Here is a 24,542-nt window from a genome sequence, read left to right on the forward strand (position 1 = left end):
CAAAGAGTTGCCAGGGGTTAAACAAGCTCAAGAGGTGACAAACAAGTCCTACCAGAGTGGTCACAACCCAGAGAGGCAGCTCTTCATCCTTCCACCATCACAGGGAGGGCGTGCAAGTGCTTCTCACAGCCCAGGCCTAAGGAAGCCACCAGCCCTTACACAAGGCAGCCACAAGTACCCAGGAGCAAGGAAGCAGTCGGCATGGGGCTCTAATTCACAGCCAAGCAGCTTATTTAGGGGTGGCCATAATAGCACCATATCCTCAATTCACCCATCATCCCCCATCCAGCTCCCTACTCTGACATGTTGTGCCTGACAGAAACCCCTAAAAATTGGCAAATTACCAAAATTGGTAATTTAACCTGAAGGTGCACTTTTACCAGAGATGTGTGGATGGACGTGAGCCCAAACACTCCCTAAGGGTCTGCTGCCTTTCAATAGCAAGCAGCTTCTTCTGGGGGCATCCTACAGCACATAATACACACTTAGCATCAGCAAAGGTTACATCCGTGTTTCAAGGGCTTTTTGCACTAAAGGACATCACCGGAAAACTATGTCTTGTGGCATTTGCATGCTCAAGAGCTAAAGCATGATTTGAGCCAGAGACCACAGAATATCACCAAAATCTTCTGGCAATCCAAGGGGTCACATGTCCCACACAAGGATCTTGTAGTCTTGCAGGAAATGCCCAAAGAGACAGATTTCTGGAGAGCCATAAGCGCCACACCAGCAAACCCCCATTAAGAGAAAAACAGAGGCTTAGAGATTTTCTGCTCCACTTCCTCCAAAAAATTACAGACCCATGCTAAAATGCCTGGGGAGGTTGGCCAATGTTGAGCAGGGCAGGAAGAGTCAGGTACAAATCCTGCCGAGGGCTGTGACGCAGAATGGGGACGGTCCTGAGGGTGATTGCCTTCGGCAGGGATTTAGGGGAGGGAGGCTCACATCATGACTGGTGTCGAAGACACTCACCACATGCCACCCCCACCTCCCCACCTGCCAGGATTCCTGGTTTTCAACCCAAGCTTTTGGGTCTGCTACAGCATCAGACACACACGGAAACAGAATAAACAGAAACAGCACTCTGAAGAAGCTGGGAGACCTTTTCTCCCTCTTAGACAAGATTAACATTTGTGGTCATGCCAGGTCAGCATTAAGAATCATATGAAAACATCTAGAATCACAGCCAGTGACATTTTAGGGATGATTACTAGTCAGTCCACCTCATAGATGAGCCACCAACCAAAAGCTCATTATAAATTAAAAGCAGCACAAACACCCCTCCACCTACTGCACACACTCACATTACAGCGTTTCAGCCTGGAAGCGGAAGGATCATCTTTCACACCTGCACGCATCGTGTTTCTCCCTTGCAGCACTAATGGCTACTGTCCGTGGGGGGGGGAGCTGGCAGGGCTGCCTAGGAAAAAGTCTGCCCTAAACATGAAGGTTTGCAAGGGAACCATTAGCAGCACCTGCTATTCCAGTAACCATCACCCCCAGTCCCACATGTGAAGAGTGACTTCATGAAAGCAGCTGGAAATAAATCCGTAGGTTCTTCCCAAGGGGGAGAAGCAAAATTAGCAACAGTGTGTGGATTAAAGGGGAAAGAGGAAAGGCTTTTGCACCCCCATGCTCTTTTCTTTCTTGTGCAATTGAGTGCACCCTGACGCCATGCCCATGGACCTAGCTTTGCCCCCAGCACAGGGGAAAGACTAGGTCTAGGCATCTTGGGGCTCTAGGCTGATCTAGATTAGATTCATCATCTTTAGGGGATGACTCACAATCCAGCTTCTAAAAGGCAACCTCTGAGGGGTACTTGCCCAAGCATCCACACAAACACAACCTTGGCACTCATATGCCAGCAGGTCCAGAATCTCTGCTGTGTTCATCTTCCACAGCAGTCAGTCAGTCATCAGTGAAAACACAATGCAATTTGTGAGTATTGCCCTGTTATTACACACAGTCCATTCCCCAAATCAGAACACAGCTTGTATTTCTCACCACGCAGAACACAGGAGGAATCTTGAGAGGCAAGAGCCTGCTCAAGCCTTGGAAATACTCCTCCCTAGCCAAGGAAGAGAACTTCCATTCCCCCCACCTTCAAGGGCAAGACCCAACCAATGAGGTCTCTCTCCCAATGCCTCCAGAAGAGCCAGAAAGGACCCACCAAGTGCAGCTTCCTTGAGATGCTCGCCCAGTGCAGCCCAGAGGATGAGATGAGCCTTGACCACCTATAACGCAAGCAGAGACAGACACTCGCCCTGTCTCCTGTCAAATCAATCAAGAATTTCATCCCTGTAGGATTACAAGAAAATTCAGGGGCTGCAGCTGTCCTGTAAGTAGGAACAGGGACATAAAAAAGCCAAATGACCTACAAATATTGTCCCTCCAACCTGCCTTCCAGCCTCCTTTAGAAGTGCTGGGGTCAGCCACCAGCAATCCTCTTTCCATTCCAATTCTCCTCCTACAGGAGAGGTAATTAACAAATTAGCAAATGCACAACCAGGGATAAACCTTCCAGATTTTATTCTCCATTTCCAGAATAACTTGCAGTTTCCTACCCTGCTTCAGAAAGCAGCCACATGTAAAGGACATACTGCTGGGTGTCCAGAGTAGAGGATGCACAGATGAACTCACAGGTCCATGCTGTCATGGATATTTATTTATAACTTTGTAGGATTAAAAAAGGATTTTAATGACCCTTCACAGAGAGCTGGATAGGCTCCATTCTCTCACGTGCTCAGACACAAAGACAAATAAACAAGGGACTCAGAATGAATCCTAGCTGAAACCTTTGATAAGACCCTTGGGTATTTTACAAGTCTCTGCTTTCACACTACCTGGCACATGACTAATTAGGTGGAGGTGCTATCAATCACTGCCTGAACACACCCAGAGACAATAAGCTCTTTAAAGCAGTAAAATCATGGCATATCTCTGAAGAGGCAAGTGCATCTGGGACATCCATCCAGGGGTACAAATCACAGTCCTACAGCAAGTGATGGAAAGCACAGCTGCATGGCCAACTAATCCCCCAAACTGCCTTGCTGGACTTTTGGCTGAAGGGGTTTTAATGCCAGCAAAGGGCTCCATCTCTTGCTCCATACATAGGTCCAGCACTTAATGATACCTGAAGGATCACAATGGGATAGGAACATGAACTGAGGACTGGGCCAGCACTCCTGCCAGCACCGAGTGGGAGACTCAATAAAAATACATTGTTTCTTATGAAGCATTTATGTGCTTAATCCTCATGCAGCTAATGCTCACATGGGGTCACTCTGGGGAAACAAGTACCTTTGAACTTCCTAGCCCAACTTCTTTATACTCAGCAGGTCATTAAAAAGCCAAATGAATTCAAAGAGGACAATATCAAATCAAATGTCTCAGCCCAGGCAATCCTCAAACTACATTAAGGCAGTCAAATAAAATACTTGAGAAGGAGTTTTGAGGGACAGCTAGTACTCGGAATGCAGCATCTCAAAGATTCAAAGCCATGCTTCTAGCACCTCCACTCCTGGGTCCCAATGATGCTTCCCTTCCAGAGTGGGAGAGCAAATGTACTTTTCCAACATATAATGGTGAGTTTGCAAGATTTTTTAAATACTAGAACAAGCAATAGAAAGGTCTTAAAAAACTGACAAAAACACTCCAACAACTACAGAAAACCTTTATGCACAAACACCTATGCAACAGCTTTTTTTTTTTCCCCCACTGATGGTGGACAAGTGGGAATGCCTTGGATTACATCTAATGTGGTGCAGCCTTGTGCCCAGGCTGGGTTAGTCCTGCAGAGCCACTCCTTTGGGATGGGACCCCAAGGACTTGACAAGCTGCCCTGAGAAAGTCTTATCCCAAAGGAATCAGGGCAGGGAGAAGAGGAAGGAGAGATGACCTCAGAGCAAGCCTGGGAAACACCTAACTTTCTACAGGCACAAACCATTGAGCAAAGACCTGGGCATACTGGTCAAGAGTCCAGGGAGACCACGAGTTGCTTTCTGACAATTAAGCTGTTCCCCAGAGAAGAGTGTGTGTGTGTTTGTGTTGCAGGAACCAGCCAGCACCGATCACAACATGCACAGAGGTCCACCCAGCATTCCCACCACAAGTTTGTTTGGCTCTTAGCAGAAAGGTGTGCTGACACCTCCAATCATTGCCAGAACTTGGAAAAGAAAATAAAACTTGGCAAGTGAAAACAGTAACCATAAAGCCTCCAAAAAAACCAACACAACCCATCTTTATTCTTATGAAGAGATGCCTATGGTGTTTATCCAACCTGCTGCACACCACCAGCTGCCTCAGGCAAGCATCCAGAGGCAGAGACCAGCTCCCTGTTGCACACTCACATTTCCTGGGGAAAGCATTGTTCACAGCAGGAATCATTAAATCAGCAAGAACCCTACAAGTGCTCTCCCTGTCAGACAGCTTCAGAACACCATCTGGGTGCCAATGGTTTACCCAGGCTGCAGGAATAACAGGGAGCAAAGGGGAGGCTGCCACTCACTGGGCTCCCCTGCCAACACAGCTACTCCCCTGCAGGATGCTCTAGGTGCCTCCAAAGTACCCACTGTGCTCAGGAGTGCAATGCTAGGTCTAACACCATGGGAGGCTCTGGACCTCAATGGGCTGTTGAGAGCACTTTGACATTCCACTGTCATTCAGGAGGCACCTGAGAGGACACAGGAAGGGTTGAGCATGAGGCTCCAGAGATGCAGACCTCCAACAGGTTGCATGTGCTGTAGCAGGGATAGGAAGCAGCAACAAAAGAAGCCTTCATGGCAGTTCAAGAAGCCTTCACGCAATTGTCCTGAAGTTTCCACCTATGTGTTTGGTTAAGAAGTGTTTCAGGTTATTCCCCCCCCACACCCCATGCCCTGCCTCTTTTTTTTTTTTTTTTTTTTTTCTTTTTAAAGCAACAAGTTATTCTAGATGACTAGCCTGGGGCAGCTGGAAGCACCCCAACCCTCAAGAAAGTGCTGACTCCAATCCATAAAAAGCCAGACAATCAGCCACTTTTATGAGCTCCTGAACTTGGCATCTGAAAAACTGAAGGACATAAAAATGTTAGCAGTCCTTTGCAACAACAGGATTCTGTTCAAAACCTTCAATGGAGTCAAGCTTAAGCTTTAATTTGAAAACACAGGTTTGCAAGGGCATAGACAAGTTGCAACAGATGGAAGAACACCCTTTAAAAAGATGCTCTTGAAAACAATGCATACACACAGAGCTGACACCTAAAGCGTCCCTCACACCTTTATTTAAACTTGGGCACAGAGCAACCCATTGTCAAACAGCACCTGGATTTCTCCCTAGCTCACCACAGCACCCAACCTCACATGACTCCAGAAAATACTCTGCTCTGAAGCCTTGGCACACATATCACTGCCTCCCAGCCAGGAAGGATTAACTCTTTGTCTGGAATTGCTCCCAAAGCATTCCCTCCCCAGCACATGGAGAAACAACAGAACATGGGCGTAGGTCAATTCTGTGCCACCACTGGAGGCTTTTCCTATTGAAGATGACATGAACAAGACAGGACAGAGAGATGCTGAAAAACATGGAAAGGATGATCCAGTGTGGACCATGCAGATGCACTCGAGCAATATTTCCCCGCAGCACGTGGTGACAGTGACGGCAACCACAGGACACATCTCCACTATGGAGGTGGATAGCACACGCGTGTTGCCAGATTAGTGCTCAGGTCTGCCTCTTTAAGACCTGGCTAAAACTAATTTCCATGTCCCTCTCACACTCATTTGCAAAGAGTTTTATATTTTAGAGCAACCAGCATGCCCTTGCTGGGAAATAGTGCAGGACCCTGGGAACTGCAACGCTCAATGCTGTGAGTGCTGGGCACCCGCAGGTGCTGCAAGCAGCACTCCCTGGCCTCTCAACTTTGTACCACAAGGTGGAAGAAAGGCTCCAGGGGGATGTGTGCACTTGTGGCAGCTTCTGGATTTCCATACCATTTCTTTTGAGAGGGCATGGGGAAGCCAGCAGAGATATGCGGAGAGGGAGTCCAGGCATCGTGCTCAGGCTCCCCCAGCAGATAACTGGGATGTGGGAGGATTCCTGGCATTCCAACGGCATCAACAGAAGGTAAGAACATCCCCCCTTCCCCACAGCCCCTTCCTGAGAAGACACCACCGGCACTGCCTGATAAGGAAAACAAGCAGCGTTTGGAAGACGCTTCCCACTCCTACCCACTGCAGATACAGCCGGTGCTCACGGTTTGCTCTCGTCTCCCTAAGAAGAGCTGCAATTCCTGCCTCACGAGGAGCTCAGCTCCCCGCAGAGCTGCCCCTCGAGGTGAGCTGACAGGTGTGTGTGCAGCACCGCTGCCCCACTCCGGCAGGCGCCAGGGCCCCACCATTTGACAGCGGAGCTCTGGCATTCGTGCTCCCACACGCTGCCGGGGCCCGGTGCCTGCCTGGCAAGTCCCGGCAGAGCCGTTAGCACCGGCATCCCGGGGAGCTGGCCCCGGCTCACGGCGAGGAGCAGCCAAAGCTCCCGTCTCGCCTCCTTCGACCATTTCTCACTTGTTTCCGCCTAATTTCTCCTGAAACAGCCATTCCAAGGGGAGTGCCATGGGCTGTGCCTGAGGCAGCCACTCGGAACGAGAGGCGCACGGCTGTGACCCTTTCTTTTGTCCAGTACCCTCGAACCCACGTTTGGGTTTTTAACCTGCAATTGCAAAGTGCTGTTGCAGGGCAGGGAAAAAAAAAACCAAGAGAGGAGCTCGGTGTCCCGTTCCCCCCCTCCTCCTCCCCGCAGCAGGCCACAAGTGGAGTTACGAAACAACCTGCCAACCTGCCGGCAGAGTTCACGGAAGGCATCAGAAGTATGCGGCTGGAGCCTGGTCTTATCGAGGAATTTAACCCCTCTCCTCGGGGAGACGGAGACGTCTCTGAAGGGAGAAAGGACGGGAGGTTTTGCCCCACGGATGCGAGGGGAGGAGGCTCCTGGCACGGCGATCTGAGACCCCCACGTCGCCTCGGCTCCTCCGCTGGGGGCTCTGCCAGCGGGGCCCGGCTGCACCGTGCTGGCGGCCGGAGCTGCTGGGAGTGCCTCGGGCAGGCGGGAGGCAAAGCCACCCGGTTGCTCGACCGACCGGGACACGACAGAGGCGGCACCGGGCAGGTGGCAGCGGGGTTCGGGGTCTCGCCAGTGCCGAACACCGCCCCCAGTCACCCCATGCCAGGCTCTCCTTACGGGATCCGGGGTTACTGCGGCGCCCTGCCCCACGCCAGCTGCTCGCCGCCCCTGCCCCACTTTGCAGCCCCGTGGGGCTGTCCCCCGCCCCCGGCGGGCCCTGCCAGGCGGGCGAGGAGCCGGCTGCCCCGGGGACGGCTCTCCGCGGACACCCGGGGACAGCGGCCCCGCCTCAGCCGCAGCCCCCCTGCTCGGGGCCGCTCCCGCGGTACCGGCCCGGCTGCGGCAGGGCAGGGCCGCGCCCGGTGCTGCAAGGCAACGGCAGCCACTGCCCGGCCCCGCCGTGCCCGTGCGCACTCACCTGCCGCCGGCCCGGCCACAGCGGCGCGGCCGCGGCTCCGGCTCCTCTCCTGGGCAGCGGTAGCGGCTCCGGCCGCTCCGCTCCTCTCCCCTCCGCTCCGCAGCGCGGAGCCGCGCCGGCCCCAGCCCCGCCCTCCGCGCCCCGCCCCGCCGGCCCCGCCCCGCCAGGTGAGCGCCGCCCCCGCCAGGTGAGCCCCGCCCCACACACGAAACTCCCCCGCATCACCTCGGCTGCTTAAAAAAAAAGTCTGAAATTCTCCTTAAAAAAAAAAAAAAAATCTGAAATCCGTTTAAAACCTCCCCCTACAACCTTAAAATATTCTCTTTAAAAAAAGTCATAAAACCTCTCTAAAAAACCAATATATTAAAATTCTCATTTTAAAATAAAGCCTTAAATTCTCCTTTTGTTTTTTAAGAACTCATAAATTCTACATTTTTCCCTGAAGTCTTAAACTCTCCAATAAAAATAAAACTCTTTTAAAAAAACTTTTTAAAAGTATTGAATTCTCCTTTTATTTCAAAAGGTTATTAATTTATCTTTAAAAAAAATCTGAAAACATCATCATGTTTTTTAAAAGAAGACTTTAAATCTCCCTTCCTAAAAAGAAACCAAGAAAACCACCCTGTACTTCCCTGTCCCTTACTCCTGGCTCTGTGGGGCCGTATAGGTGGGCTCATTCCCGCCTGGAAGTGCTCAGCCTGTCCAACAGCAGGTCCCTGGGTAGAACAGAGAAAACAAGCCCTTTTCAGAGAGAAGAGCTTGCCCTGGTGCACAAGGAGGGTGCAGCCCTCGAGCCCCGTGCCCTTCAGCCGGACGGGGGCTTAGAACGCCCTAAACCCGCAGAGAGATGACAGCAGGGAGACAGGTTCAGCCGGTTTTGGAAGAAGCAGGTGTCTGCTGCCATGCTGGAGGCTTTGGAAACTTCTCACCTCCTCTCTCCGCCAGCTTTTCCTGTCCTTACTCTCAAAAAACCCACCTGAAAGCTCCCCCCATCCTGCATGCCAGTGTCCTTCCTCCATGGTCCCCCAAGCAATGGGGATGGCTGTGATGGCATCAGAATCCCATCCTCGAGGTCTCTGCTGGTGCAGGTGCTCCAGCAAGGCCTGTGCTGGTGCAACCCCAGTGCCAGACGCACAGTTACCTTTATATTTCTTTATCCAGAATGTTTTGTGAAATGTGCCACTACTCACAAGGAAGGATAACCCACCCATCAGACCCTGGATCCCGAGGTGACTGCTCCAAAACAGAGCTCAGGTTTGCTGCTCCAGCACAAAATGTGTGTCAGTTTTAACTTATGGTTAAATGCCCATCTCATGCGGGCCTTATGATATCCTTATCTAGGATTTATGATATCTTTAACTACTCCTTTCTCCACATGGAAACTGCTGGGATTAGGAGGTGATGCAACACGCAAGTCCATAGCTGTCACTCGGCAGCTTTAATTGGATTTCTAAATGAAGTTTTCTGTTGTTCTGACATATTCCTCATAATTAGGATCTCCTAAAATCAGATAGTACATCTGGTGCTCCGTAACACAGGCCATGCCCTGGAGACCTTACAGCACAGGAGGAACAAAGATCTATAAAAGAAAACAACAAAGGCTGTTCTCAGGAGATACATATCTTATTTAATAGGTTGGACAGTCTTCTGAGATCCCAATCAGATACAAGCTGAGCAGAGGCTCATTTGCCACTAGCAAGGATGGCTGCCTTTCTTTTAAGAAAAGATTTTGAGTTTTAAATCTTTCTACCTTAAGTAGGTTGTAAAAAGATTGGAAATTTCTTTTCACTTGTAAAATTATTATTGTGAAAAATAAATAGACTGACTCTGTCTTGCTGTCTGCATGATCCATTGATTCCTCATCCTTTGAAGAGTTCTCCACACCTTCCATCAATTAAGATGGATAAAAATGTCCAATGTTCAGTTTCACACTGGTGAGTTTGCCAGACTGGCTCATGGACCATCTTCTCCAGCCTTAGCTCTGTCCCAGATTTATTCTTAAAGCACCTGTGGTACTGAGGCCATGTTCAGGGACTGACCTGGAATAGTGACAGAGCTGTGCCCACTGGTTCCATTCTGGGATTGCTACAGGTGTACCTAAGAGTTTTGAAAAGTCATGTCCTCATTGTACACTGAGCAGCCAGGCTGCTTTAGGGATGAGAGCAATGCTGTCTCAGCATCCTGAGCAGTTGAATCATCACCAAGCAGGTCCTTTGGTCTCTCCAGCAGCAGATGAGATTGTAATCCTATCTGAGTTTCCCCAAAGGAGATGATGCTGTCTCACTGCTCTGCTCAGGAGCACAACAAGTGTCCTGGTTCTGAGGCTTCTTAAGATACAGAAAATGTTTGCACAAAACCCCCCTCCTGAGTACAGACATACAGTGGATGAGCAGCAGGTCACCAGCTACAGCCTCTCTTAGCAGAGCACATCTTCCCCAGGACAGCCACCCAAGCCCAGCAGTGTTAGTCTGTGCTACAGTCCATGGTCAGCCTGGGGCATGAGGGGGAAATGGGTATTTGAGGCACCCAAATCTGCAGAGCTGTTGGGTTTTGGCTTTTGGCACAAACCCAAAACCCTCTGAGCTGTGGTTGGGAGGGAAAAGTAGAGGAAAGTTTCTTTTCCAGGCCTATTTCTAAAAGGAAAGAGTGGGAAGCCAGATTTTCAGAGGTGCCCCACATCCCCTACTCCCCCCAGGAGCTGGAGGTGGTCAGCATCATGGCTGTCAAACCTTCCTGCCTGCTTTCCTCTCCTTCTCCCCTTGCCATGGACACCTTGAGGCCTTGGGAGTGTTCCTCCAGATCCTGCAAGCCTCAGGAAATTTGCCAGTCACTATCCTTTCCTGACACAGCTACAACATTTCATGTGCCTCAGAGAAATTACCCAGTGCATTTATTGCCTGGCTGAGCACACAGAAGGACATGTTTCTCCCAGAACATGAGCTTCCCTCCCAAAAAAAACCAAGCACCCCTGAAATTTCCAGGAAAGCCCTAGCACTAGGAGAGAAAAGTGGCCAGTACCAGAGGGCATGTTGACTTTCTCTTCCAGCAGACACCCTCTACTTCAAAAGCTGTAATCCTAGGCTAGAAGTGAGGATCTCTCTCAATAATATGTATAAATATTACATATAATTACATCTATAAAAATATTTATATATATATATATATATATGTATATATATACACATAAGAGTACTGCCTTCTGTTGCTCAACATACATTTGTAGCAGTGTTACCAAATGCCCATTGACCCTTGCAGTACTTTTAGGGCTTTTGGAATGTTTGGAGGGTATTAAGTTTTTCCAGGTTTCTTTGGAAGATTTTGAACTCACCATATATTTTCTGGTAAGGGTTTTATTTTGTGACCATACACTGTTTTAGTGAGAGACAGAAGATGCTGCCTCAAGTGTAACAAAAGGGCTTCTCTGGAAGAATTTTTTCCTCTGTTTCTAGGACAACAAGAGACATAAGAAAGAAAAGATCCTGCAGCATCACAGGAAAGCCAAATCGGGGCTTGGCACTGCAGAGCCCTGCAGCTGACTGCCAGGGTACTACAGACTGTATCCCCTCATTTCCACCCACAACCCTGCTTGGGCCCGGGCTTGCAGGAAGGAGAGCTCTTGGTCTGCTGGGTAGATGAGCTGTTGTCCTTCAAGGGCAGGCATTCTGGCCTCTGAAATGTGATGTATTTCATGCCCTCCTGCTTTATTCAGTATTCCTTCAGCTTCTGCAGCAAGCCTGGAAAGGCTGCTGGGCACTTGTCTCCTGTGGCTGCAAGGAATGGGGATGCTCAGGAGCAGCCTGCAGGATTGCAGTCCAAATCAGTAAACTTTTTTGGCTACATTGGTCTGATATCTTTGGACTGCCCTGTGTAGGCACACAGCCCTTTCCCAAAACCACTGACAGCCACTGCAAGGTCTGCACATGCCTCTCTGCTTTCCATACCTCTGGTGGTGGGAGCTGTGAAGGAAGACCTGAAAAGGTCTCATGAAAAGTGATGCCCAGCACACTCACAGTACAAGATGAATATAAAACCCATGATAGAGTCAGAGCCAAAAATCCTAGGTCTCTACATCTTCCAGAAGTCTGCATTACCTGGTTTTTGCTAGAATGGCTGTTGCAAAAGGTCCAAAAATGCAAAATCTACCTTCAAAGTGGAAGCGAATAACTCACAGTGAGGAGGAGGGCTCTTACATATCCCTTTTGCAATAAAAAGTAGGAAAAAAAAAAAGTGATCTAGTTAGGTTGGAGCTCCTGCATTCCCATTCAGCAACCCCAGGGGAGAGCACGGCTAGATCATTACAACTTCATTGCCATTCCTCACTTCAAACAGTAAGTTGAGCTGTGTGACACTGGGAGCAGGGGAGGAAAAAAACAGCTGAAACAATGGTGGATGGAAGTGAGAGAGAGAAAATGGATGGGAGAAACAGAAAGGGGAAAAGGCAACAGTAGCAGGAGAAGAAAAGATGCCCAGGGCACATCTCTCAAGGTTTTGTTTCCCGTCCAGGTGCTGGGCAGAAGACCTGCTTTTCACCTAGGAAATAGCCTCATTAATTATGGCTGTTGAGTATAGGAATGCAACAGCTCTTTGCCATTCTGCTGCTCGGGTAGCCTGTGACCCAAGCCGTTCAGGTTTCCCAAGCATTTAGCAGTGTGGTCATGCTAATTTAGTTCGGTTTTTCAAAGGCTTGTGAGGAAAAGTCCTCTTCTTCCCAGAGGCATTGAAAGTTTTGACCTCCTGACCCTCCCTTTTACTAGGAGGTTCAAAAGCAGCATTGCAGCTGTTAAAGTTTTTCTTCATGCCTCAGTGATTCTCTGATGGGGGACCAAGCTGGTGTTTATCTAGGCTTGACCTCTCTTCTTTGAGCCCGGAGATGTCTCTTTCGTTCAGTGCCACAGGCAGGGCAATGCTGGAAACCTCCCTGCCTTGCCATTCACTACCTCCCTGTGTGCAAATGCACCAGTGCCCATTACTGATCCATCCCCCACCAGGAGCTGGGGTTCCCGGCACTGATCCCATTTGTCCATCACACTGCAGATTCATTTACATTTAATCCACCATGACTTGTCTATGAAACATGACCCTCTTCCTGCTCTGATGCTAGAACCCATTTGGCTTCCAAAAGTCAACTGCTGGTTTCAGGGGAAGGAAAAAACTCCTCCTTCCCAACAGGCTGGCCTGGCATGGACCCTTGGTGTCATCCTTCCCTCCACTGCCAATGCTCATTATTTGCAGGGGACATCCTCCCCTTAATTTACATCTTTGTCCCCACATCTAGGGTGACAGGCTCCTCAAGGGCCAAGATCCATCAAGGCACTTAAGCACAGGTTTAACGCCAAGCATCTTGTTCCAGGATGTCGCACACATCCTTTAGCTGAGACACTGGAGAGAGATGGCCTGATTTGTAACTGTTGTGGATATTTACTCACAGCAGCCCCATTTTCAAGCCAGGACAGGGTAGCTTCTTCTTTAGCACAGGTCTCACCAGCTCATCTCAGTGCTGAAGCATTAGATTAGGATGCAAAATGAGGTGAGAGAAGGCAGGAGAAGAAAGGTCTCTGAACTACTAGTCCCTGGAGCTGTGGGATTAACCACATTCACACTGACAGGTTAGGGTCATTAACGTAGTCATTAAAAAAAGGGAGAGTCCTACTGTGAATAATGGCAGGTGCTTCGCACACTGGCAGGTGCCTGGTCCCTGTGGTGGAGGCTTGAAGGTGATGAGATAGTGATGAGTGTGAGACATCTCCAAGGCAAGAGCAACACTTACTCGTTTTACACCTTTCCTGCTATCTGAAAACGGGAATGTGCATGAATGAAGGACTGAACTACCCTGGATCATGCCCCCAGTGCCCACGTTGCAGAGCACTCCGCTGAAAGGTGCTTTTGGTCAAAGCTGGGATAGGGGCTTGTGCTCTGGGCTCCTGCACCCGTGCTCAGTTATTACCTCTTTAGGTGAGCTCAGCTTCCTGAGCTGCAGAATTGGGATAATGTTTACTTTGCTTCCAGGGGTGTGGATGAATAATTAATTAATGTTTATGAAATGCTTTCAGATCCCTGACCAAGAGAGGTGAGATAAGCAGAAAGGGTTCATGAGGTAGGTGGGAAGCGTTACGATGAATTATTGCGATTCAAAGGTAAATTACTGTTATTGCTGCCTAATAAGTAGACACAGCCATTAGCCTTGGACAATCTGATTTCTAACTCTGTTAGCTCCTTTTCCCCTCCTTCTTCCCAACAAAAAAGTGGTTTCATCTTTGCTACTCACACCCAGTTGAAGTTGTCTATAATAACCTGAATAATGACCTTTGTGCTTGTGGATGATACCTGCAGCAGGACAGCTCACACCACTGCCACAAGCTCCTCACCTCCTTTAGCATCTGGGGGAGGGAGACCACTCTTCCTTTGCGATGGGGAGCATCCCCAGATCAGTCTCCCATCCAGCTTCAAGCAGCAAACTTGGTGTGTGAGCTCCAAAGCTTGTGGCAGGTCAGAAGGTGGGGGTGCCTAGAGGTAATCCCACCACTCACAGTCACCACCCCTCAGGCGAGCTGGGAAATGTCTTTGTGCATGCCTCTAGCCCAGCCTTTGCTTGGAAAGGCTTAAATCCCAGGAAGGGCCTTGCATGGGTGATGGGTAGGGGGCTCAGGGGCAGCGACATAGTGGGCAGGCATACAGGAGCTCGGAGCTGCTCTAAGCTGAGCTGCAGTCCCCAGGCAGCTTGGCCATCTTTGCCTGGAAACCAAAGCAAACCTGACCTGTTTTAAAGCAGTGTGAGTAATGTGAATCCCGGGCTGGTGTGAGCAGGTTTTTCTGGTTCTTGCTCCAGCTATTCCCCCTCCTTCCCTGCCTGGGCTCCCAGTTTCAAGCTGGGAGGGCACCTGAGCCTGGCACAGCTTCCACCCTTTAGGACACCTTTTCCTGCTCTCTACCCGTGCCATTCCCATTGGCCCCAAATTGCTTTTCCAACACCATTCCTCAGAAGCCACCTGCCAGGTTTGTGCTCTCAGAATCCCCCTCATTACACAGCCAGCCCCACATCTTCAGCCTCACAGCCCTCTCACAGCACCAGCACTGGCGGTTCTCTCCCACGCCTCGCTTTGCTGGTGCCAGGTGTCAGAGCAGAGCACAGTCTTGCACCAGCTCTGTGCCTTGCTGGTACCCAAGTGGGGACCTTGGGCAGAAATAAGGAGAGTCCAGAGCCTGGAATGCTTTTGGTACTGACTTGGACATCCAAGGCCACCTCTACACATAAGCTCGTAAAGTACAAGCAAGCTTTCTAGTTTCTAATTGTCCTTTTTATACTCAAAATAATTCTTTAATTTTTTTTTTCCCCACCAGGAAGAGTAGGGTTATGTAAGAAGACCCCATTTCAGTAAGATAATTACCCCTGAGCGGGACCCCAACACTGAAGACTTAAATCTCTCCAGGATTTAAGCCTGAGTTTCAGTCCTGTTGAGTCAAAGGTCTTTGGAGAACAGGATTGAAGGCCTAAAATTATTCCAGTTCCTCGGTGCCTCCCTGGAAATCCCAGTCTGGTGGGAAGGCAGCTGTCTCTTTTATAGTACAATGAAGAGAACAATAGTTATCCTTAGAGAACAATAGTTATCCTTGATCAAGTCTTAACTGGGTCCTATATGCACCTGAAATATACAAATAAGACCTAAACAAAGAAGAACAGAGGTTTTATTTTTTTGTTTTGTTTTCCTCTTTGACAAAATTTTGCAGTCTTTATTTTAATTTTAAAGATAAATTGCTATCATTTCCAAGGGACTAATTTCTTATTAGCTATTGATTTTACATGAAGATGTTATTTGTCAGGATATTTATCTGCTCTCCATGTCCAGAGTACTCCTGTAGCATAGGCAATGTCAACTGGAATTGATTTGGAGAGATAAATAGAAAATAGATTTTATAACCTACTCTGCTAAGAATAAATAGAGTCCAATACTCTACAAAGTATCACTTAACTCAGGTTTTCCTAGTAACTACATAAATCATGCAAAGTCGCTTTTCCATTTGTATGTTAGTGGCATGCCTGAAACAGAAATATCATCCAACAGATGCACATTCAGCCTGTATCTTCCTTTCCATTGGAAAGGCAGTAAATTGCCTTTTGCTTCCATAATGCTGAGCTCTTGGCAATTTTTGAGCATAGCCATACTCAGCACACAGCAGGCAGCTCTAATAACAGGCGACCTAAGCAAAAAGGAGGATTTAGACTGCCCTTGTTCACTGAGATCTTCCACCTCTTAATAGTCAATATTTGCCTTCAGGCTGTAGGTTACTTAAAGAAGCCAGGCCAGTTCTGTACCAGCGAGGCTTTGCAAAGGGCTGCTCATCTCCTGCAGTGTGTGAGGCAGCACAGCCCAAAACACATACAACAACCCCGAGGGGGCATGTCACAGCACATGTAGTTTCCTCCAAATAGTACTCTGGCAAGTCCTGTTTTCCTACTAAGCATCCCCCTTTTCCCCCCAGGCATGGGAAATATGCCTGGCTGCCATTCAGAGTGGGAAACAACTGAAAAGCCAGAAACTTTAGATGGGATGAAGCCTGGACTGTGTGGCCCTCGACAAGTGGGAGTTTTAGAAAACACCACCTTTGTGAAACCAGAGAGAGAAAACAACACAGAGGCTGGCATGGGCAATGAAATATGTATGTACCTAGGACCTCATCCAGCCCTCTCCTGCCACTGCACCTCTCAGCTTTGCATTCAAGGGGCACTGGATCTCATCCAAAAACGATGCAGGGGAACAAATGTAGCCCTGGCAACCCCACCGAGGGCAGGGAGGAACAAAGAGGACCCCTGGGCTGAATTTGTTTCTATTTTTAATCCTTATCTTTACCCATCACCCCCATGCATGGAAAGAGGCTTCTCAGCTGTATAGATTTGCATTGCTATGGGAGTTTGAAGTGATAAAACATTTGGCCTGCCTATTCAGAAGCAATTAGTGATTCAAAGCAGCCTGAGACATCTTAAAGGGGCCTGGTTTTTCAAGAGACAGGTGCTCTGAGCTGACTTCAGGGAAAAACAAAGTTTTTAGACAAAAAGAAGTCACTGGCTGCTTGAAAATGCAATTCCTTCAAGACTTAGTAATGAAAAATAAATATTGCACAGAAAATTCCAGATTAGGCTGGTAAAATCTGGGAGGAGGTGGGGAGATAGGCCTGATTTATAGTGCTAGTAGAAGTAATGTCTCTGTATCTATTGAACACATATAATTTATATTTTTATGTTATGGGTTTCCCCTCCACCATCATGACTAATGCAGGCAGAGCCATCTCCCACTAAGGCTGGCACCCCAGCATCCCTGTCCCAACAGCATCAGCATCAAGACAGAATTTCTCACCCATCTCTCCTAACAAGAGAGGAGGTTTTTTTTTTTTTGAGCATTGCTGCCCTTAGACTTTTACATCTACCTCGGCAAAAGGGCAGCTTACAAACCTTTAATCTGACTGCAGTGACTAGCACATCCTGCCACTGTTGCAGGGCAAACTGAGGAAAGGAATGAGTCCTGCAGCACAGCCTATGCTGTTACAGGCTCTGGCATTTAGAAGCCCTGTAAAGGCAGCATGGGGATGACTAGCTCTCAAGGTCCCTGGGGAAAGCTGGGAAAACCCATGCTAAGGGCAAGATTGCCCATGGAGAGACATCAGGGCAGGACAAGTTGGTATACAAATGTCCAATGCAGAGAAGAAAGCATTCCCTCTCCCCTGAAGGAGTTGTCCTGTGGTGTCCTCCCCATGCAGCTCTTTTTCTCTCTTTATCACCATGAGACAGAGTTTCCTGCAAAAGGCAACTGAGAGCAAATTGAGGTTTTTGCTTTGTGCTGTGGAGGCTCCAGCTCCATCCTCATGCTATCAAGTTATGCTGACACAACCGCTGAATTGCTGGGCTCAGGAGGAAAAAGGCAGGAGGAAGAGATCTCTAACTTCCATCCGGAGGCGTCTTCTCCTCCCCACTGTACTGTGTACAGCACCTGGATTCCCTGCAAAACCATCCCAGTCAGCCAAAGTCGTTTCCACTACACGTGCCACGTTGCCCGGGGGCTGCTGCTGGGGCTTTGCCAGGCAGAGAACAGCACAAGAAGACTGCAGGGAAGGCTAGAGCTGAGTTTAAAAAAAAAGGAAAGGATTTCTTCCAGAGAGCACTTGAAAGCTAACAGGCCAGGGGGCCACAGCTGGCAGGGGATGCATTTTAAACTGCTTTTTAATCTGAGAGCAGATATATCCATCACCATCTCTAACATCTGTCTGGCAAGCTGCATGGGTGGGGGCATTAATCTCCCAGGCTGTTACATGCAGACTAACTAAGGGAGAAGCCAGGCAGCAGATACATTCAGCAGCCCTCAGGGGCTTCCAAGGCAAAGCACTGGTTGTAAGCAGGTGCTGCTCGGCCCCAGCAAGTGATGGAGGAACACCCAGGTGGTGCAGATATGTCCCTTTTCCCATAGTACCGCGGGAATCCAATGCTCTTTGGGGAAAAAAATACACTGCCCTACATGCAGCTCTGCAGGGCTTAGAGAGCATCTCAGCTGCTCAACTCCAGGGCTGGCTCAGTGCAGTCTCCTGCTGAGATCAGGGCCTGCAGCACCCACTCGCACACGTATGGGGACGTGTCAACCCCAGCAGCTTTCAGGCTGGAGAGCAGTAATAAAAGGAGAGACAAAAAATACTTCTTCCTATTTCCCAAACAGGAAACAAAACTGCCAGATGCAGCTTAAATGTAAAATAAACAGCATGCAGATATCAACTTGCATCTTCAGGCACTTATATATCCTCATGCAACTGATCCCAACTGGACCGATTTTTGCCCAAGCTACAAAGCATCAAAAGTGTGACTTGCAATCACTTTTTCTGGTCCCAGGCTGTTAAACCTGCACTTCCCTGATCATGAAGAAATCACTTGGCCAAAACAAGGGGCCAGATCTGCAAACCTATTCCAGGTGCTCTTCAGAGCGTGCTACGCCTGCTAGAATAACCTAGATTTAGGGCAAGGTCATAAGCACAAGTGAAATGCAAAAAGCAGCAGTAAGGAAGGAACCACAGGTACTGTGGAAGAGGCCCAAGACACCTGTCTGGGGCTAAGCCTGGAAGGTCTATCAGCCCTCATGGCATCTGCTGTGTTTCTTGTCTCCTCAACAGTAGCTGTTTGTGTGGATATCTCACTTTTCTTAGCACATACACATGCACCATCAGGTTTGAACTCCCACTGTTGCAAAGACATGCTAGAGATGTGACCCTGAAATGCTGGAAAGGTTCAGAAAGCAAAGTGCACTCCCAATTTACTTATTAAATCTTAAACCTTGGGGTTGTGCTGCTTTTTGAATTGGCAAAATGGTGTGGGACAAAGAGACTACTAAAATGCCAGAGGTTATCCCCCTGAATCAGGTGTCAGAGAGGATAATGGCAGCTACAGGAAAGACTTTCCTGGATCTCATAGGACCCTCAAGACCATATAGCAACCACCTGGAAAAATGCACCAGACAAGAAAGAGGAGGTACAGCAGGACCAGTAGGTCCAGAGATGGTCCTGAAGGCCATTTCCAACCCACTGCTGGTACCACTTACCCCTTTCCTGCCAAAGGAAATGTCCACCTACCCTGATTCACTCGTGTGACAAGTGTCTCCTCCCCTACCTCTGCTCAGGTGTGACTTTATCAGCTGTTTTTCAGCCAAGAGGATGCTTCACACCGAAGGGCTCCAGAGACAAGCCTTGTAATTAGGACATGGGTGCCACCCACCAGTTAACCCCTCCTCCTTCCTCATTTAGCCTGGGAAACATATAGCTGGGTTTGTTTATATTGCCCGTGCAACTTACCATTTGTGCATTCTGCTTTCTGTCTTCAAAGCATTTCAGCAGGTGTTTTGCAAGCTTTTTCCCAACTCTCACATGACAAAGGATTTGGACAGGGGATGGAAGGGGATCAGGGAAAAGGAAAGCTAAACAATTTGCCCCAGAGCAAAAAGAGCTGGCAGTAGAGCTAGGATCAACACTCAGCAGTTCCTGCCTCTGAACCTCATGCTCTGATCTTTGCTGGCACCTCACTACCTTCAGGTTCAAAACTGGTATTGTGAAGCCTTGTGCTCCTCTTACTACCAGAAAGCAGGTTTCAAGGGATTTCCTTTAGGTCACACCCACTGGACTGAGTGGTCCTGCACCAACAATTAAACTACTTAATTTCAAACATCTGGCAGTGGTTTGTAAACCCATGGACAGCACGTTTCCCTTAAGACACCACATGTAAGAGAAGGAAAGGATTCCTCCATTCACCCAAGCTGCATATTGGACTGGTTAAAGCAGGCAGTGGTGGACTGACAGCCTGCACTGCCCTCTTCATTGTGCCTGCACTACTCTTGGTGCAGAGAGTAGGACTTGATCAAGGACTGTCCAGCTCTAGAAAACCTCCAGGGGAGAAAATGTTTGATTTTTTTTTCTGCCAGACCAATGCCTCTGCATCAAGCAGTTGGAGAAATGCGTGGGCCAACAAAGAAGGTGGAGCAGCAAGTGCTTGGATCAGACTGTGGAATGAGAACAGCTTCAACTCCTTCTCCCATTGCTAGCCATAACAGTAGAGTAGCTCCAAGCATGTCAATGGAGCTTCAGCAGTCTGGACCAGCACTATCATTTCTACAGCCTCTACCTGGAAATATCTGGTCAAATTGCCCAAAATTCTTGACATATTGATAACCCTGCCACAGCTTTATTGTCGGCACTTCTGACTCGCTAAATCCCTTAGTCCCTGAGACCAAGAGCAGCCCCTTTCCTGGGAGGTTCTGGGTCCACAAACTACTTATTTTCTCCCAATCAGTGGAACAGTCTTGTAATGGAGTTTGTTTTGCTGGTTTTGCTGCAATCTTTCTCTCTTGCTACAGAGGGAGAGGAAAGCTCATTAACACAAAGAGAAGAGACAGACTCCCCATCTTTGTCTTTTAATCGTGAGGCAATATGAAAAGGTTCTAGCAGATAAAGAGCCACCTAACCAGATCTTTCTTGGTCCCAGACCCACCAAGAAGCACCTCTCTGGGGTGAGGTGAGAGCACCACTGTCAGACCCTTTGCTCTATCAATCCCTTTGCCCCTGCCTAAACCTGCCATTTGCTCTACTCCTGTCATTGTATGTCAAGGCTCTGCCCCTTGCTTTGCTTCAACCCCCCCAGATCTAAAATAGACATGAGGCATACAGCATCTTTCCCAAAGCCCTCCAGGACCTGTTGATGATGACTCAAGAATCATTAGAGGACTCCAGTGTCACCATTGCTTTGGGGATTACTCCTTTCTGGGTTAGGAGAGGCTGGCAATTACAGGGATCAAGTCTCCAGCCCTCTGCTTCATGAGACGGGAGGGCAAAGCAGTTTTGGCTTCTTCACTGCAGGGTATGCAGGGCAAACAAACACAAAGTGCCAGGGCTGGAGACCGTAGGCGTTGGGAAGCCTGGAGCATCACTGTAGACAGCCTCACACACTGGGGCCAGGTGAGGACTACCAAATCCACATACATGCAGGCTGAGTAATGTCCTGAGGAGCCCCAACATACATGGAAATGGCTGGGACTTGAGAAATCTTGCCCAAGGGCCAATGGGACTCTAGCGAGTGACCACACCAACTTATGTAGATCCCACATTCATTAAAAGTAAAATTACTGTCTCCCTTTAATAACATTATTAATGATGTCTGCTGTCCTAGGAACCAGGATTGCTTGGACCTCTATGGGGGAAATCTGAGCTTATGCTGAAGCCTTCTGGTGAGGGAGCTTTGCCAGAGTACCTCTGTTACCAGGCTGCTCTGGGGTTTAACTGAGGTTTGGTCTATGCCAGGCCTTCCCAGGGTCAGTCAGTGAGTATGTCTGTCTTTCCTTCCCTCAAAACCCATTTTCACAACACTTGATGGTGTTCTCAAGCAGAGCATCTCTACTTCTCAACAGTGTTTAAATGGTATGAAGAGAAGGAAGGGGCACAGACTTGACAGGCACACAAGTCCTGTCTTTTCTTTAAGAAGGCAAAAGGAAAGAAAACAGACCAAGCATTATTTTTCTTGGTGAGGAGAAGGGATAATTTCCTGTTCATGATTCATCGCTGTCATGTGGAGACAATGACAGTCCTTTATCCTCCTCACAGCTTTGTCTTTAACACACTGCTCATGCAGCACACCTCTCCAAGTAAGGTGCAATTACCTGGGAGTTCACTGGCTCATCACTAGCAATTATCCAACTGCCCTGTGTCCCATCAACCCACCCTAATCACTACAGCCCTAAAACTGGTAGCTCCTACAGTAAATACCATCATTAAACCTCTGGGAGTGAATTTACTATCAGCCATAGAGTGATTGCTTGCTGGGGTCACTGCAAACATGCAAACTGAACAGAAGGATTGTTATAAAATACAATCCCACTCAAATAAAAGCAGACACTATTAGCAAGCAACAGGCACTGTTTATTCCATAAAATAGCAGGAAAGATGATTTATTTAATGACTGACATGTTATTTAATCTGGGAGAGTCCTGCCTCACTGGAGCTAATGTTCCCAGTTCATAAACTGCCTCTGCTCAATTGTTGGGGAGATACAAAGTGAGCTGAATTTGTTCCTGTTTATGGCCTGCAAGGTGTGGGTATGTTTTCCCCTCTCTTGGGTTTCAGACTGACATTACTGTTCATGGGTTTAATAAAGCCTGAAGAATGTACTGGCCTTAACCCTTCAGAGAAACAAGTCTTATTCGAACTAATTGGAGCAGGGAGAGCTGTTGGTTCAAGTAGGAACATCGTCCAGTCCCAAGCTGCTCAATTTTAAAGCATTATTGTCAAAAAAATTAATTAAAATACTCAGTTTGTTTAACTCACCTTTAGTGGATGTTCATGTTTATTTGTTTTCAGGTTCGTCTAGGTCAAATCTCTTCTTACAACATGAGACAGATGTTTTTTCTTAACTTTCATTTAGATAAAAAAGGATCACTGATTCTCACAGATCTAGTAACTGGGTTTTCTAGGCAGAGCCTCTACTGCTGTAAGCCCACCACTCCAAGACTGTAAACTTTGGCAAAATTTCAGTATGCAGGATAATTTTTTTTAAAAACCAACAACTTGTGCTACATATTCCCATTTAAACAGAGAAAAATGATGTATGTAACAGGCATGAGCCTTTCCCTCTCTCTAATCCCCCCACAGCCCTGGGACAAGTTGACTGTGCTAATCTCACCCCTCCAGGTCATCAGTGCGAATCCAGGTCAGCAGTAACATGCTGCCAGCAGAACACTCCCTGCTCATTTTGTGATGTCCCTCTGCCTTTCCCTGCCAGCAGGATGCTGAGGAACTGCTCTTCTACTATGAGCATGATATTAGGAGGGATCTCCAGGTCTCATCATGCCTTTGGGTCAATGAGAAAGAGTTGTTCAGGCAGGTCTCAGCCCTGTGCTCTAATAAATAACACAAGCTGTCTCCAAAAAATCTTGGTTTTGTTATCCCTCTTCATCCTCCACTTGCAGCAGCAAGACCTGAGTCGTGGCGCTGCTTTTCAACATGCACCACTGAAACCATGCAGGACACCAGCCCTTCCACAAGCTCAGCACCTGCCACTGAGCCAGGAAGCTCCTCCAGGATGGCTGTTACCTTGTGGAAGTGATTTCTCAACGTGGACAGCTTGGATGTGCCCTGTCATTAATGGCTGGCACATCTTTTCACAGGTATGTCTCTGCTAGTTTTGACAGGTGCAAAATGGGCTATGCTGAGTGCTGCCTCCCCGTGCTGGCAAACATCTTCCCCCAGCCAGCTCCTTGAATCTCTGCTCGCATCTTCCAGGTGGAGGAAAAAGCCTTTCCTTTACAGCATGCCCCTGCAATGCCCTTTGCTTTTCTGCACACGGCTGAGCCCTGAGGCGCTCTTCCTTCCCTCCTCACCCCCAAGCTCCAGAGGGACGGACCGCAGGAGGGTTACACTGAGAAAAGAGCAGAGCAGCTCTCTATCAGCAGGAAAATCTGCTTCATTTCAATGTAAAGCCATCTTCTTCTCGCGCATCTCAGAGCACGGGGTGCCCTGCAGGGCTTTTGTGAGTTTGATTAATCAGGAGAATCCAAAAGTAGCCAAAATCACTTGCTCTGTCCTCTTGGGGCAGGGGAGCTGACCACACAACTGTTGGAAGGGCCCTTGACTCCCCCGTCCCTGCGCAGCTTTTCCCCAGGCATCCCTCCCCCAAACCCCACTGAAGGGTCACTTTCAAGGTCCCCAAACAGCAGAGATTTCCCCATCCCTTCTCCCGGCTGAAACCAGCTCCGCTGCCGTGTCTGTGCGGGCGCACAGGAGCCGCCTGAGCCGCCGTGCGGAGTCCCTGCCGGCGGCCACCTGACAGCCACAGGGGTGGAACCGCTCCCGGCTCCCGGGCTGGGGCACGGCCCGAGGGCGCTCAGGGTACCTGCAGGAGGGCCGGGGGCCCTGCGCGCTGCTCCTCGCCGCGATGCCTGTCGCCTCCCAGCACCCGCCGCGCTCCCGGAGCCGAGTGGGGACGGGAAAGTCTGGCTCCTCTGCTTCTCGTTGCCAGGACACCTTGGCGTTCAAACCTGAGCTGGGACCAATCAGCCCCGGGGCTGGGGAGCACCAGCCCCACGTCATCCACTGCTGGCGTTGATTTGAGCGAAAAAGCGTGACAGCGGTCACAGAGCCCGTGGGGAGCTGCCTTTGTGCGGGTGGGCTCTGCCCCCACCCCTGCCGCTTACTGGAAGCCTGTTCTGTCGGGCTGCGGAAAACAAAAGAGACATGGGGAAGGGAAGGGAAAAGAGCACTTCTCCCCAACTGCCAGAACTGCGTTCCCAAGCCTGGGTTCTTCTGCAAGTCCTCTTTCCCCACGTTCTGGCTCCAGCCCCTATCCCGGTGGTCACCTTACCAGGGAGAGCCTGCGCCCAGGTCACCTCTGCCCGGAGCGATGGAGCTTCCCCAGCCGCTGCCGGCAGTGTGCTCCTTGTGCCCCAGCGCGGCCACTTCCACCTGCCTGGCTCTGCCCCAGACGGTGCAGCAGGGGTGAGGGCCCGCAGACTCGCGGCTC

The 24,542-nt window shown here is 49.0% G+C and overlaps 1 protein-coding gene across 2 annotated transcripts in view; it reads right to left on the reverse strand.

Annotated features, from left to right (window-relative positions):
• The window catches only part of RASSF7 (Ras association domain family member 7), a 33,905-nt gene extending 9,831 nt beyond the window's left edge, over positions 1–24,074 (reverse strand). Inside the window, exon 1 of one of the 2 annotated variants that reach the window (XM_018924372.3) lies at positions 23,916–24,074. The gene's annotated coding sequence lies outside the window, so the exon portion shown is untranslated. Of the gene's footprint in view, positions 1–7,516; positions 7,626–23,915 lie in introns of those variants that run through there. The other variant, XM_030240211.2, reaches the window with a different exon arrangement.
• Between the last annotated feature and the right edge of the window lie 468 nt (positions 24,075–24,542).

The sequence above is a fragment of the Serinus canaria genome, chromosome 5, assembly GCF_022539315.1.
Source record: "Serinus canaria isolate serCan28SL12 chromosome 5, serCan2020, whole genome shotgun sequence".
Classification (NCBI taxonomy): Eukaryota; Metazoa; Chordata; class Aves; order Passeriformes; family Fringillidae; genus Serinus; species Serinus canaria.